Below are 17,162 nucleotides of genomic sequence, written 5' to 3'. Positions count from 1 at the left end.
GAAAAAAGTTGAAAAATTTTTTGGGGGGGAATTAGTCATTTTTCTGGCATTTTTCAGACTTTCAGAGAGGGGAAATTTTTTTGGGGGGAATTAGTCATTTTTCTGGCATTTTTCAGACATTCAGAGAGGGGAAAATGTCATTGAGCGTTCCGATTTCAGTTGCAGAGCAATTCGCCTGATGAGTCCTTGATATTTAGTCCTTTTAAGCCAATTTTCTGACTTTTTGAAAATTTCACTTTTTGGTTAAAATATCCATTAAATGAGGGAATAATATGTCTGAGGGTACCCCAGGAAAGTTTCAAATGTGTGTCGGTAGAATATATATCCCACGGGGGTAAAATCGAAAAAAGTTGAAAATTTTTTTGGGGTTGAATTAATCATTTTTCTGGCATTTTTCAGACTTTCATAGAGGGTAAAATGTCAATGAGCGTTCCGATTTCAGTTCCAGAGCAATTCACCTGTTGAGTCCTTGATATTTAGTCATTTTCAGCCAATTTTCTGACTTTTTGAAAATTTCACATTTTGGTGAAAATATTCTTTAAATGAGGGAAAAATATGTGTGAGGGTACCCCAGGAGAGTTCCAAATGTGTGTGGGTAGAATATATGTCCTACGGGGGTAAAATTGAAAAAAGTTGAAAAATTTTTTTTGGGGGAATTAGTTATTTTGCTGGCATTTTTCAGATTTTCAGAGAGGGGAAAATGTCAGTGAGCATTCTGATTTCAGTTCCAGAGCAATTCGACTGATGAGTCCTCAATAGTTAGTTGTTTTCAGCCCATTTTCTGACTTTTTGAGAATTTCACTTTTTGGTCAAAATATCCATTAAATGAGGGAATAATATGTGTGAGGGTACCCCAGGATATTTCTAAATGCGTGTGGGTAGAATATATATTCCACGGGTGTAAAATTGAAAAAAGTTTAAATAATTTTTTTGTGGGACTAAGCCATTTTTCCGTCAATTTTCAGACTTTCAGAGAGGGGAAAATGTCAATGAGCATTCCGATTTCAGTTCCAGAGCAATTCGCCCGATAAGTCCTTGATATTTAGAAGTTTTCAGCCAATTTTCTGACTTTTTGAAAATTTCACTTTTTGGTGAAAATATCCATTAAATAAGGGAATAATATGTGTGATGGTACCCCAGGAGAGTTCCAAATGTGTGTGGGTAGAATACTTATCCCACGGGGGTAAAATTTAAAAAAGTTGAAAATATTTTTTTTTGGTACTAAGTAGTGTTGAGCGAGCACTAAAATTCTCGGGTGCTCGAAGCTCGGGCTGAGCTCGCTGTGATACTCGGGTGCTCGACCCGAGCAACGAGCCCAATGTTAGTCTATGGGAGACTCGAGCATTTTTGCGGTGGCACCCCCGGCAGTCTTTTAAAAGCCTAACAAGTGCCCAAAACGATAGTGACAGTGCTCAAATGACATGGGGACAGCATGGGGATCGCCCCACTAAGCATTTCTGACCCCCAGGTCACTGCTGTCAACAACGTGGTCAGAGGTATTAAGCCACTTTTACAGGCTGAAAATAAAACGAAAATGAAACTTTTTTACTGTGAAATATGTTAAGAAACATCCTTTCCAGGGAAAAGACTTGTGTGTAAGTTAAAATAAATGACCAAAAACAAAAATACTCCTTCACACCTTCGGCTATGTTCACAAGTAGCATTTTTTATGCGTTTTTGCACTTTTGTATTGCTTTCAACTATGACAAATTCATTCACCGGGAAATGTCATTTTAACATTTTACAACCTTATCTGGCCATGTGCTGTGTGACACATGCATAAAGTGCTGAAAAGACATGGGAACAGCATGGGGAAGACCCCTGGAAGCATCTCTGACTCCCAGGTCACTGTCTAAAAGTGTGCCCATCATAAGTGATCCTTGCCGCATCAGAAGATGCAGATTTGCAACTATCCCCATGCAAGTTCTAGTCCCAGGGCAGTGTTCAATTGTATCTCCCCCATTCCTTGCAATACAAGCGCAAGTATGTAGCCTGCCACCCACCCACCCCCAGGCTGCAATACCATACTGCTTGCTTGCTTGAACTTGAAATTGGGCCTTTTAGGCATGTGGAGGCGGAATTTGGCCACCACGTCATGGCTGTGTTGGCGGCCTGGAATCCATACTCAGTCCCCAGCCGCCCGGTGGCCGGGTGTCCATACTCAGTCCCCAGCCGCCCCGCGGCCGAGTGTCCACACGGTCCCCAGCCGCCTGGGGGCAGTCGGGTGTCCATAAACGGTCCCCAGCCGCCCCCATTTCTCCTTGGAACATCCCCCCACACACTTTTCTTGGCCCGACCTGCTTTAGGCAGCATTGGACGAGCCAACCAGAGAACCACACTCCTCCGGTGGGCCCTGACTTCTCCATCGGTGGAGTTGAGAGTGCCAAGGTGAGGAGCATGATGATGATAACTGAAGTTAGCATCTGCTATGTTTTCTTTTAATGCAAGTGTAAGTAGGCAGCCTGCCACCCACCCACCCCCAGACTGCAATTCCATACTGCTAGCTTGCACTTGAAATGGGCCCTTTTAGTTTAGAGGAGGCCGAAGCTGGCCACTACCTCATGGCTGCTTCGGCAGCGAGGTATCCATACTCAGTCCCCAGCCGCCCCTATTTGTCCTGGTGTGCCTTATACATAAGATTAAGCGCGTATACCAAAACATTACCTGTGCCCTCCCCAGTGCATTTAGTGGGAAGGAGAGCCTATTCCACTGTAGTGTGTGCATGCCAATCCCCTGTTCATGGTACATGCGAAGATGCCTCCCACCTTGCACCTGTCGTTGCAGACTTGCAACTATCCCCATTCATGTCCTTGTCCCAGGGCAGTGTTCAATTGTACCTCTCCAATTCCTTGCAATGCAAGCGCAAGTATGCAGCCTGCCACCCACCCACCCCCAGGCTGCAATACCATACTGCTTGCTTGCACTTTAAATTGGGCCTTTTAGGCATGTGGAGGCGGAATCTGGCCACCACGCCATGGCTGTGTCGGCAGCCTGGTATCCATACTCAGTCCCCAGCCGCCTGGTGGCCGGATGTCCCCGCTTGCTCCCCAGCCTCCAGGGGGTGGCCGGGTGTCCATACTCGGTCCGCAGCCACCCCTCTTTGTATCGGTAACCTTTCCCACACTTTTCTTAGCCTGGCCTGCTTTAGGGCAGCATTGGCCGAGCCCACCGGACTATCAGACTCCTCCGGTGGGCCCTGGCTTCTCCATCAGGGGAGTTGAGAGTGCCAAGGTGAGGAGCATGATGAGGATGAAAGAAGTTAGCATCTGCTTTGTTTTGTTGTAATGCAAGCGCATGTATGTAGTAGCGGCTAGGCCTGAGGAGGTCAGCGTTTTGGCGCATATCCTACCTCCTCTGAGGATTGCTGGATGTTTTCCTGCTACTATCCAAGTTCTATGACTCCCGTTAAACAAAGCTTCAGGTGATAAATGATGGATGAGGTAGTGGCAAAGGAGAAAGAGCAGGAGGAACAGGGACCATTCACATCAATATCAGGCCAGTCAACCAGATATGTCTTGTAGGATATGTTTCTGTAACAAAAGGAGCGGTTCGGCTACACAGTTATAGGGCATACAGTGAGTGCAATGCCTATCAAAAATTTCGAGGCACTCCAATGCCCCTTGGAAATGACATGGAGGTCAGAGGGCGTTAACTAAACCTTTTTTTCCATTTATAGCAACTGGGTCTCCTGTGCACTGTTGGCCTAAGCAGTGAATGGAAGGCTTTCAAAAATTATGAGGCACTGCAATGCCCCTTACAAGAGCCATGTGTGGCACCCCAGGGGTCTGGTCACCACAGTAATAGAGATTACGTCGGAGTGCAAGTGGGAGGTTTCCTGGTCAGGATCCCTTAAACATGCAACATCCTCCTGCCCCAGTCCTGGGAGGGGAGAATTCTGCCCTTATAAACTGGATCTGGGGTGGGGTTGAGTGAGTCAGAGAACAGAGAACAGTCAGAGTCAGAGTGAGAGCAAGGGAAAGTAACAGCAAGGAGCTCTGTAGGAGCTAGGAGCTAAAGACAAGGGGCTGGAAGCTGAGCAGAGCTCGCCCTGGCAGAAGACAATAGGAACCGGACACAGGATTCCGAAGCTGTGAGGACTAATATATCCAGCAGCAGAAACCATCCGGCAGGGGATTTCAGGTCCTCTGGCCATAGAAGCCCGAGGCTCAGTCACAAGCAAGGGACCAGCACCGCCGTCGTGGAGTGGAGGCTAACAGAAGGCCCCAAGTCACCAGCCATACGGGTGAGCACTACACGGTACACTCAGGGACGTGGGCTACTTCTACCCGCTTACAGCAAGGTAGCCAGGAAGAGTGCAGACAGACGGGGAGGCCTACAACTCCACCTGGCCAGGGGAACTCCTGCTTGCTCACAGACTGACCAGGCCTCTTATGCTAGTCAGTACTCCCGGGAGGGTCTACCTTATAATCATCAGTAAAGACCCTGAACTGCACTGCAAAGACTCTGAGTCATTCCTGCTGCGCTCGTGCACCATCACCCCCATCATCCACACTCACTGCCCTGAGGCTATACTCCTCCCGAGGGGAGTTATCCCATTTTATGCTGCGCACACAACACCAGCCTCAGCGGTCTGCCTCGCAGCGGTGGTACTCCCTGACCGCAATTCACGGGTGGCGCAGTCGGACAATTAACCTCAAAACCTAAGAAAGATTGCCACTGGATTGACCAGCCTGAGCCACGGGACTGGGTCATTGCCACGGAGACTACAGACCCCAGAGACCCGGCACTGGGTATCCCACACACGTGTACACACGGCCCAGGGGGCGCGTCACATGCAGTACAGCATATTACAAACATAAGTCCCATTATTGGGGAGTGGGTGTCCCATAGTATTTGCTTATGCCTTGCAAGCAAAAGCTGCCAAAAATTAGGACAGAGCAACTTGCAATGCCCCTTACAAGAACCATGCAGTACAGCATTTTACAAACATAAGTCCCATTATTGGGGAGTGGGTCTCCCATAGTATTTGCTTATGCTTTCCCAGCAAAAGCTGCCAAAAATTAGGACGGAGCAACTTGCAATGCCCCTTACAAGAGCCATGCAGTACAGCATATTACAAACATAAGTCCCATTATTGGGGAGTGGGTCTCCCATAGTATTTGCTTATGCTTTCCCAGCAAAAGCTGCCAAAAATTAGGACGGAGCAACTTGCAATGCCCCTTACAAGAGCCATGCAGTACAGCATATTACAAACATAAGTCCCATTATTGGGGAGTGGGTCTCCCATAGTATTTGCTTATGCTTTCCCAGCAAAAGCTGCCAAAAATTAGGACGGAGCAACTTGCAATGCCCCTTACAAGAGCCATGCAGTACAGCATATTACAAACATAAGTCCCATTATTGGGGAGCGGGTGTCCCATGGTATTTGCTTATGCTTTCCCAGCAAAAGCTGCCAAAAATTAGGACGGAGGAACTTGCAATGCTGGCACCCTGGTGGTATAGTGGTGGTGGAGGATGAGGATAAGGAGAAGAAGATTAAACAGCCGAAACGAGGAATCGTATACCCATGTGTGGGTGTGAAGCGGTGCATGTGAATACACCTCCCGAAATAACACAGTGGATTTGACTTTATGTTACTCTGCTGTCATTTGGTGGTGATGAGAAGTCTGGCCCAATCCAGCCCTTGTTCATTTTGATAAGGGTCAGCTTGTCAGCATTGTCAGTTGACAGGCGAGTGCGCTTATCAGTTATAATTCCCCTAGCGGCACTAAAAACACGCTCCGATAACACGCTAGCGGCAGGGCAGGCCAGGACCTCCAAGGCGTACAAAGCGAGTTCATTCCAAGTGTCCAGCTTGGATACCCAATAATTAAAAGGCACAGAGGAATCACGGAGGACGCTGGTACGATCGGCAAGGTACTCCCTCACCATCTTTTGAAACTTTCCACTCCTTGTGAGAGTACCCCGCGCCTCAGGGTCTGTAAGCTGGGCGGGTGTCAGAAAACTATCCCAGAACGTTGACAGTGTTCCCCTGCCTCTACTGGATTGGAGTTGCATCTCTCTCGTCTGTACTCCTTGGTTGGGCAACGAACTGTGACCTCTGCCGCTAGCGTGTTCAGATGGGCATTTTTTTAAGAGTTCTGCAGCAAGGGCCTTCTGGTATTGCCCCATTTTTGTAGACCTCTCCACCTCAGGAATAAGAGAGTGAAAGTTCTCCTTGTAGCAGGGGTCTACAAGTGTCACCAACTAGTAATGACTGTCACCCAACATTTTGACAACGCGAGGGTCACGGTTAAGGCAGCGTAACATAAAGTCAGCCATGCGTGCCAGATTGGTAACGGGCAAGTTTTCCGTGTCCTCACCAAGATGACGACTGACCATGCTCTCCTCCTCCTACTCCTCTTCCTCCTCCCCCCTGTCCTCAGGCCACCCACGCTGAACCGACGGTATGACACTTGTACAGGTACTACCGTCTACAACGCATGATAGCAGCTCCTGTTCTTCCTCCTCCTCCTCCTCTCCCTCATTGTCCCCCAATGCATGTTGGGATGAGATGAGGCTGGGCTGTGTGTAATCACCCGCTACGGCTTCTTGATCCATCTCATCATACTCTGGCTGCAATGCCTCCTCTTTAATTCTCTGCAGAGAGCGTTGCAAAAGACAGACAAGTGGGATGCTGACACTAATGATGGTGTCATCGCCACTCACCATCTTGGTGGCCTCCTCAAAGTTTGTCAGGATGGTACATATGTCAGACATCCAGGTCCACTCCTGAGGTCTTATGTGTGGAGTTTGACCTGAATATCGACGGCCTTGTTGCAGCTGGTACTCCACAACTGCTCTCTTCTGCTCACAAATCCTTTGCAACATGTGGAGGGTAGAGTTCCAACATGTGGGGACATCACGCACCAGTCGGTGTTCCGGAAGCTGCAAACGCTGCTGCAACACAGCAAGGGCGGAGGAAGCTGTAGCCGACTTGCGAAAATGAGCTGACAGGCGGCGTACTTTCACGAGCAGATCTGGCAACTCGGGGTACGATTTAAGAAACCGCTGAACCACGAGGTTAAGCACATGAGCCAGGCATGGTACGTGTGTGATCTCACCTCGCCTCAGAGCCGCCACCAGGTTATAGCCATTGTCACACACGACCATGCCGGGATGTAGGTTCAGTGGTCTCAGCCACAGATCTGCCTGCTCTTTCACAGCTGTCCACAACTCACAAGCAGTGTGAGGTTTATCACATAAGCTTATGAGTTTCAGCACAGACTGTTGCCGCTTGGCGGAGGCAGTACTGCAATGCTTCCAGCTTGTAACTGATGTGGTGATATTTGAGATGGAGGCTGAGCATGAGGAGGAGGAGGAGGAGGATGCGCAGGAGCTGTACACTGTGGGGGCAACTCTGACTGACATAGGGCCCGCAATCCTCGGTGTGGGGAGGACGTGTTCCGTCCCAAGGTCCGACTGGGTCCCGGCTTCCACTATGTTTACCCAGTGTGCCGTCAGAGAGATGTACCATCCCTGGCCACAAGCACTTGTCCACGTGTCCGTTGTCAGGTGGACTCTCCCAGTAACTGCGTTGTTGAGGGCACGGCAGATGCTTTGGGACACGTGCTTGTGGAGTGCGGGGATGGCACACCGGGCAAAATAGTGTCAGCTGGGGACCGAGTACCGAGGGACGGCCACTGCCATAAGATTGCGGAAGGATTCCGTCTCCACCAGCCTAAAAGGCAGCATTTCCAATGCAAGCAGTCGTGAAATGTGCGAATTTAGGACTGTGGCCTGTGGGGCGTTAGCTGCGAATTTCCACTTTCGTTCAAAGGTCTGGGATATGGACAATTGAACGCTGCGGTGGGACGTGGACGTGGACGTTGATGCTGTTTCTTGAGAAACTGCCATAACAAGTAAAGACTGAGAGGAGGGGGCATATTTACATGCAGTATGGACAGGGGATTGCCTTGCACACACAACAGGGGGCTCTATTGCACGCACAACAGTGGAAGAAGCAGTGGTGACACCCGCTGACACTGGTCGTGGACCCTGGGTTTCGCCCCACAAAGTCGGGTGCTTTGCTGCCATGTGCCTGATCATGCTGGTGGTGGTCAGGCTGGTAGTTTTGTCACCCCTGCTGATGCTGGCATGGCAGGTGGAACATATGGCCTTTTTGGGGTTATCAGCAGAGTCTTTAAAAAAATTCCAGACTCTGGAATACCTACCGCTTGTACTGGCAACGTCCCTTGTGTTGGTGTTACGGGGAACGGTTGCCTGCCTTCTGTCTGCGGCCACCACACTGCTTCTTCCTGCCTGTTGGGGTACTCTGCCTCCCTCCCCCTGTGTGCTGCTGGCCTCACTCTGCATGTCCTCCTTCCACGTTGGGTCAGTTACTAGATCATCCACCACCTCCTCCTCTTCCACTTGCGCACCACGATCCTCCTCCTCACTTCCTGGCAATTGTGTCTCGTCATCGTCCACCTCTTGTGACAGATTGACAACGTCGACTTCCTGTGGCCGTGGCTGTTCAAATATTTGGGCATCGCAACATGGGATCTCCTCTTCCACCACTTCAAGCGTATCAGGCGAGGGGCCCAAATATGGAAATGGACCAGTGAACAGCTCTTCAGAGTGTTCAAGTGAGGGATCACTTGCTGTCTGACGACACTCGGCGTGGTGGGAGGAAGGAGCATCAGGGTGAGGAGGAGTATGCGGTCGAGACTCACGGCTACTAAGAGTTGACCGTGTGGAAGACAGACCGGAGGTGGTGGTGCCCAGGTAACTGGAAGTATTGTCTGCTATCCAATTAATAACCTGTTCACACTGATCAGTTCTCAATACTGGTGTTGTTCTGTGCTTCCCTAGTAATTCGATCAAGAAGTGGGAGCGAGAAGATGTGGCTGTTGGTTGTGGCACATTTTCACCTTGGCCACAGCCCCGTCCTCTGCATGAACCATCACCAGAACGTCCACTTCCACGTCCCTTGCCATGCGCTTTGCCCATTGTAAATGAAATAAAATAGCTTACACTTGCACTATCAATGGAAAAAGGGTAATAAAGAGTAGATTAGAACCGTGGAAGAGGAAAACCACAGTTATTGTTTACTGGGGTATACCACACTTTTTTAAATAGAGATATTTGAGGCTGAACAGTGAGCGACACACTCAAACTGTTTTTTGTTTTAGATACCAAAGGCCCAAAACTGGATAGTACAGCGATTTGACCCGTGGAACTGCGAAACCACACTAGGATGTCGGGCCTACACAAGCCTATTTTCAACAGATATATTTTTGTGTCACAACAGTCAGGAGACACTACTGTTTTTCTTTACGGAAAAAACTACCAAAACCTGAATAATATAGATTTTTTACCGTGGAACAGCAAAACCACAGTTATAATTTACTGGTGCATACCAGGCTTTTTAAAATATATATATATTTACGGCTGAACAGTGATCGACACACTCAAACTGTTTTTTTTAGATACAAATGGCCCAAAAGTGGATAATACAGAGCTTTGTACCATGGAACTGCAAAACCACACTTGTATTTCTCGGGCCTACAACAGACTATTTTCAACAGATATATTTGTGTCTGAAAAATCAGGGAGACACTATTTTTTTTTTTTTTTTTACAGCAAAAAATGCAAAAAGCAGGATAATAGAGATTTTTTACCGTGGAACAGCAAAAGCACACTTCTGTCTCTCTGGCCTACACCAGACTATTTTCAACAGATATATTTGTGTCTGAAAAATCAGGGAGACACTATTATTATTTTTATACAGCAAAAAATGCCAAAAACAGGATAATAGTGATGTTTTACCGTGGAACATCAAAACCACAGTAATAATTTACTGGTGTATACCAGGCTTTTTAAAATATATATATATTTGCGGCTGAACAGTGAGCGACACACTCAAACTGTTTTTTTTAGATACAAATGGCCCAAAAGTGGATAATACAGAGGTTTGTACCGTGGAACTGCAAAACCACACTTGTATTTCTCGGGCCTACACCAGACTATTTTCAACAGATATATTTGTGTCTGAAAAATCAGGGAGACACTATTTTTTTTTTTTTTACAGCAAAAAATGCAAAAAGCAGCATAATAGAGATTTTTTACTGTGGAACAGCAAAAGCACACTTCTGTCTCTCTGGCCTACACCAGACTATTTTCAACAGATATATTTGTGTCTGAATAATCAGGGAGACACTATTATTATTTTTATACAGCAAAAAATGCCAAAAACAGGATAATAGAGATGTTTTACCGTGGAACATCAAAACCACAGTAATAATTTACTGGTGTATACCAGGCTTTTTAAAATATATATATATCTGCAGCTGAATAGTGTGTGACACACTCAAACAGTTTTTTTTAGATACAAATGGCCCAAAAGTGGATAATACAGAGGTTTGTACCATGGAACTGCAAAACCTCACTTGTATTTCTCGGGCCTACACCAGACTATTTTCAACAGATATATTTGTGTCTGAAAAATCAGGGAGACACTATTTTTTTTTTTTACAGCAAAAAATGCAAAAAGCAGGATAATAGATATTTTTTACCGTGGAACAGCAAAAGCACACTTCTGTCTCTCTGGCCTACACCAGACTATTTTCAACAGATATATTTGTGTCTGAAAAATCGGGGAGACACTATTATTATTTTTATACAGCAAAAAATGCCAAAAACAGGATAATAGAGATGTTTTACCGTGGAACATCAAAACCACAGTAATAATTTACTGGTGTATACCAGGCTTTTTAAAATATATATATATATATTTGCGGCTGAACAGTGAGCGACACACTCAAACTCTTTTTTTTAGATACAAATGGCCCAAAAGTGGATAATACAGAGGTTTGTACCATGGAACTGCAAAACCAGACTTGTATTTCACGGGCCTACACCAGACTATTTTCAGCAGATATATTTGTGTCTGAAAAATCAGGGAGACACAATTTTTTATTTTTTTTTACAGCAAAAAATGCAAAAAGCAGGATAATAGAGATTTTTTACCGTGGAACAGCAAAAGCACAATTCTGTCTCTCTGGCCTACACCAGACTATTTTCAACTGATATATTTGTGTCTGAAAAATCAGGGAGACACTATTATTACTTTTAAACAGCAAAAAATGACAAAAACAGGATAATAGAGATGTTTTACAGTGGAACATCAAAACCACAGTAATAATTTACTGGTGTATACCAGGCTTTTTAAAATATATATATATATTTGCGGCTGAACAGTGAGCGACATACTCAAACTGTTTTTTTTAGATACAAATGGCCCAAAAGTGGATAATACAGAGGTTTGTACCGTGGAACTGCAAAACCACACTTGTATTTCTCGGGCCTACACCTGACTATTTTCAACAGATATATTTGTGTCTGAAAAATCAGGGAAACACTATTTTTTTTTTTTTACAGCAAAAAATGCAAAAAGCAGGATAATAGAGATTTTTTACCGTGGAACAGCAAAAGCACACTTCTGTCTCTCTGGCCTACACCAGACTATTTTCAACAGATATATTTGTGTCTGAAAAATCAGGGAGACACTATTATTATTTTTATACAGCAAAAAATGCCAAAAACAGGATAATAGAGATGTTTTACCGTGGAACATCAAAACCACAGTAATAATTTACTGGTGTATACCAGGCTTTTTAAAATATATATATATATTTGCGGCTGAACAGTGAGCGACACACTCAAACTGTTTTTTTTAGATACAAATGGCCCAAAAGTGGATAATACAGAGGTTTGTACCGTGGAACTGCAAAACCACACTTGTATTTCTCGGGCCTACACCGGACTATTTTCAACAGATATATTTGTGTCTGAAAAATCAGGGAGACACTATTTTTTTTTTTTTTACAGCAAAAAATGCAAAAAGCAGGATAATAGAGATTTTTTACCGTGGAACAGCAAAAGCACACTTCTGTCTCTCTGGCCTACACCAGACTATTTTCAACAGATATATTTGTGTCTGAAAAATCAGGGAGACACTATTATTATTTTTATACAGCAAAAAATGCCAAAAACAGGATAATAGAGATGTTTTAACGTGGAACATCAAAACCACAGTAATAATTTACTGGTGTATACCAGGCTTTTTAAAATATATATATATTTGCGGCTGAACAGTGAGCGACACACTCAAACTGTTTTTTTTAGATACAAATGGCCCATAGAACTGCAAAACCACACTTCTATTTCTCTGGCCTACACAAAACTATTTTCAACAGATATATTTGTGTCAGAAAAATCAAAGGCACACTTTTTTTGGTGGGGGGGGGACACCAAAATGTTAATAAGATGGGTATTTGTACATTGTGAAGGAGAAAAAAAAAAAGAGGATTTAGATAAAAAAAAAGGATTTATCCTGGCCCCCGGGACCTGGAACTAAGTCCAGCAATTTCAGCAACAGGAGCAGCACACAGGACTGTAATGCAGCGTTTGCTGGTATAACCACTGCGTCTCCTATACAGCCTGCCTGCCTGCCTGATATACCTGGGATGGATATTAGTACTGAGAAGGACTGTTTGTTTGATCTGGCAGCCTTTACAGACCCTACACTAACTGTTTTGCAGGATATATCTCTCCCTAAATCAGCAGCGCTGTCCCTACACTGTCTGATCCGGAGCGACTGTGTCCAAGATGGCGGCGCCCGGTTTTAAATACTCGAGGTGACGCTGTGCGGCCAGCCAATCACTGTAATGCCCACAAACAACATGCCTGCGGCATTACAGTGACTGGCTGGCAATCCCTGCATGTTCATTGGCTCTGTAAAGAGCGCCAAACATGCAGGGCGGAGACCCGAGCTCCCGACCGAGTAACTCGGAAATGTTCGGTGCTCGCCGAACATCCCGAGTAGCGTGATGCTCGGGCGAGTACCGAGCAGTATCGAGCATGTTCGCTCAACACTAGTACTAAGTCATTTTTCCTGCATTTTTCAGACTTTCAGAGAGGGGAAAATGTCAGTGTGCTTTCCGATTTCAGTTCCAGAGCAATTCGCAGGATGAGTCCTTGATATTTAGTCGTTTTCAGCCAATTTTCTGACTTTTTGAAAATTTCACATTTTGGTGAAAATATTCTTTAAATGAGGGAATAATATGTGTGAGGGTACCCCAGGAGAGTTCCAAATGTGTGTGGGTAGAATATATATCCCACAGGGGTAAAATTGAAAAAAGTTGAAAAAAATTTTTTTTTTGGACTTAGTCATTTTTCCGGCATTTTTCAGCCTTTTAGAGAGGGGAAAATGACAGTGAGCGTTCCGATTTCAGTTCCAGAGCAATTCTCCTGATGAGTCTTCGATATTTAGTCGTTTTCAGCCAATTTTCTGAATTTTTGAAAATTTCACTTTTTGGTGAAAATATCCATTAAATGAGGGAATAATATGTGTGAGGGTATGCAAGAAGAATTCCAAATGTGTGTGGGTAAAATATATATCCCACGGGGGTAAAATTGAAAAAAGTTGAAAAAACATTTTTTTGGACTTAGTCTTTTTTCTGCCATTTTTCAGACTTTCAGAGATGGGAAAATGTTAGTAATCATTCCGATTTCAGTTCCAGAGCGATTCGCCCGATAAGTCCTTGATATTTAGTCGTTTTAAGCTAATTTTCTGACTTTTTCAAAATTTCACTTTTTGGTCAAAATATCCATTGAATGAGAGAATAATATGTGTGAGGGTAACCCAGGAGAGTTCTAAATGTGTGTGGGTAGAATATATATCCCACTGGGGTAAAATTGAAAAAAGTTGAAAAATGTTTTTTTTGGGAGTTAGTCATTTTTCCGGCATTTTTCAGACTTTCAGAGAAGGGAAAATGTCAGTGATCATTCCGATTTCAGTTCCAGAGCAATTCGAACGATAAGTCCTTGATATTTATTCGTTTTAAGCTAATTTTCTGACCTTTTCAAAATTTCACTTTTTGGTCAAAATATCCATTAAATGAGAGAATAATATGTGTGAGGGTACCCCAGGAGAGTTCTAAATGTGTGTGGGTAGAATATATATCCCACTGGGGTAAAATTGAAAAAAGTTGAAAAATGTTTTTTTTGGGAGTTAGTCATTTTTCCGGCATTTTTCAGACTTTCAGAGAAGGGAAAATGTCAGTGATCATTCCGATTTCAGTTCCAGAGCAATTCGAACGATAAGTCCTTGATATTTATTCGTTTTAAGCTAATTTTCTGACCTTTTCAAAATTTCACTTTTTGGTCAAAATATCCATTAAATGAGAGAATAATATGTGTGAGGGTACCCCAGGAGAGTTCTAAATGTGTGTGGGTAGAATATATATCCCACGGGGGTAAAATTGAAAAAAGTTGAAAAATGTTTTTTTTTTGGGACTTAGTCATTTTTGCGGCATTTTTCAGACTTTCAGAGAGGGGAAAATGTCAGTGAGCATTCTGATTTCAGTTCCAGAGCGATTCGCCCGATAAATCCTTGATATTTAGTAGTTAGTTTTCAACCAATTTTCTGACTTTTTGAAAATGTTACTTTTTGGTGAAAATATTCTTTAAATGAGGGAATAATATGTGTGAGGGTACCCGAGAAGAGTTCCATATGTTTGTGGGTAGAATATATATCCCATGGGGGTAAAATTGAAAAAAGTTGGAAAAAATTTTTTTTTTGGACAAAGTCATTTTTCCGGCATTTTTCAGACTTTCAGCGAGTGGAAAATGTCACTGAGCTTTCCAATTTCAGTTCCAGAGCAATTCGCATGATGAGTCCTTGATATTTAGTCGCTTTCTACCAATTTTCTGACTTTTTAAAAATTTCACTTTTTGGTCAAAATATCCATTAAATGAGAGAATAATATGTGTGAGGGGGGTACCCCTGGAGAGTTCTAAATGTGTCTGGGTAGAATATATATCTCACGGGGGTAAAATTGAAAAAAGTTGAAAAAAATTTTTTTTTGGACTAAGACTTTCAGAGAAGGGAAAATGTCTGTGAGCTTTCCGATTTCAGTTCCCGAGCAATTCGCCTGATGATTCCTTGATATTTAGTCGTTTTCAGCCAATTTTCTGACTTTTTGAAAATTTCACTTTTTGGTGAAAAAATCCATTAAATAAGGGAATAATATGTGTGATGGTACCCCAGGAGAGTTCCAAATGTGTGTGGGTAGAATATATATCCCACGGGGGTAAAATTGAAAAAAGCTTAAATATTTTTTTGGGGGACTTAGTCATTTTTCCGGCATTTATCAGACTTTCAGAGAGGGGAAAATGTCAGTGAGCATTCCGATTTCAGTTCCAGAGCGATTCGCCCGATAAGTCCTTGATATTTAGTAGTTAGTAGTGTTGAGCGAGCACTAAAATGCTCGGGTGCTCGAAGCTCGGGCCGAGCTCGCCGTGATACTCGGGTGCTCGAACCGAGCAACGAGCCCAATGTTAGTCTATGGGAGACTCGAACATTTTTGCGGTGGCACCCCCGGCAGTCTTTTAAAAGTCTAACAAGTGCCCAAAACGATAGTGACAGTGCTCAAATGACATGGGGACATCATGGGGATCGCCCCAGGAAGCATTTCTGACCCCCAGGTCACTGCTGTCAACAACGTGGTCAGAGGTATTAAGCCACTTTTACGGGCTCAAAATAAAATGTTCAAAAACGAAAGTGAAACTTTTTTCCTGTGAAATATGTTAAGGATAGTGTTGAGCGATACCTTCCGATATCAGGAAATATCGTATCGGATTGGATCGGACCGATACCCAAAAAGTATCGGATATCGCCGATTCAGATACCGGAAACCAATGCAAGTCAATGGGACACAAATATCGGAATGAAAATAAACCCTTTCTTTCCTTGTAGGTTAATTCTACATGAAGTAAAACAACTAAGAATAATGTAGAATGTATTACCCGAAAATCCGGCAATTCATCAGCGGCATACACCGGCACCCGACAATTTACAACAGAAAGAATAGAGCTTCACACATAGATTAGATAGATAGAAACATGTTAGTCACATATATATGAAGTACCTTGACAGTGTTGCTTACTGTACTTGTCATTTAGTGTAAAGGATTTATTTAAAAAAATAATTGTGTTTTCATGCACTGTCTCTTTAAAAAAGCCGGCCGGCAATTCAGCAGCGGTACCCGACAATTTATAACAGACAGAATAGAGTTTCACACATAGATTATATAGATAGAAACATGTCAGTCACATATATATGAAGTACAGTGACAGTGTTGATTACTGTACTTGTCATTTAGTGTTAAAATAAAGGATTTATTTAAAAAAAAATTGGCGTGGGGTTCCCCATAATTTTAGTCTCTAGCGGAGGTTAAGCAGACGGCTGGGGCAGATGTTTGAAGCCTGTCAAGGGGGTAATACCCACGGAGCTTCCCAGGCTACTAATATGAGCCCCCAGCTGAATACCTAGCCTTTACTAGCTATTAAAATGGGGGAGCCCCTCAAAAAAATGACGTGGGGTCCCCGCTAATTTAATAGCTAGCAAAGGCTAGGCAGACAGCTGGGGGCTGATATTAATAGCCCAGGAAGGGTGCCATGAATATTGGCCTCCTCCCAGACTAGAAACACCAGCCGTCAGCTGCCCCAGAAATGGCGCATCCATAGGATGTGCCAACTCTGGCACTTAGCCTCGCTCTTCCACGCTGCCCTGGTGCGGTGGCAGGGGGTAATAGGGTTGGGGTTCATGTCAGCGCCAGCTGCCATGAAGCCCAGGTTAGTAATGATGGGCATCTATAAGACACCCCCATTACTAACCTACAATGTGTTAAAAAGAAAAAACACACTACACCCAGAAAAAAATAATTTATTTGAAATAAAACACACAATTTTATTAATTCTTTGTTTACTAAAAAAAATTAGTTACCTGTCCACGTTCCTGCGCTGATCTCCCATGCACAGCTGTCACATCTGGAGATGGTGACAGCTGTGCATGGCTGCTGTAAGCTCACACTGCCGGGAACACGTCCGCTCCCGGCAGCGGGATCCACTGACTGAGGTCAGCGGAGTGCATTCAGGCAGCGCAGCTCCGGAGACCTCCTTTACGGCACTGCTGTACCGTGGGAATTTCTCACGATACAGCAGGGCCCTAATGGAGCTAACCGGAGCAGCGCTGCCTGAACTCCGGCGAACCCGCTTATGCAATGACGGGGCTGCTTTACGGCCCCATCATTCTAGCGGCGGCAGCGGTTCAAAGCGGTCACATTCTATGTGGCTGCTCTAAACTGGAGATCATC

The sequence above is a fragment of the Phyllobates terribilis genome, unplaced genomic scaffold (genome assembly GCF_046119375.1).
Source record: "Phyllobates terribilis strain yellow unplaced genomic scaffold, ASM4611937v1 Scaffold_5__5_contigs__length_657084704, whole genome shotgun sequence".
In the NCBI taxonomy this organism is placed as follows: domain Eukaryota; kingdom Metazoa; phylum Chordata; class Amphibia; order Anura; family Dendrobatidae; genus Phyllobates; species Phyllobates terribilis.
The sequence above is the reverse complement of the archived record's forward strand: the minus strand, read 5'-3'. Positions refer to the sequence as shown.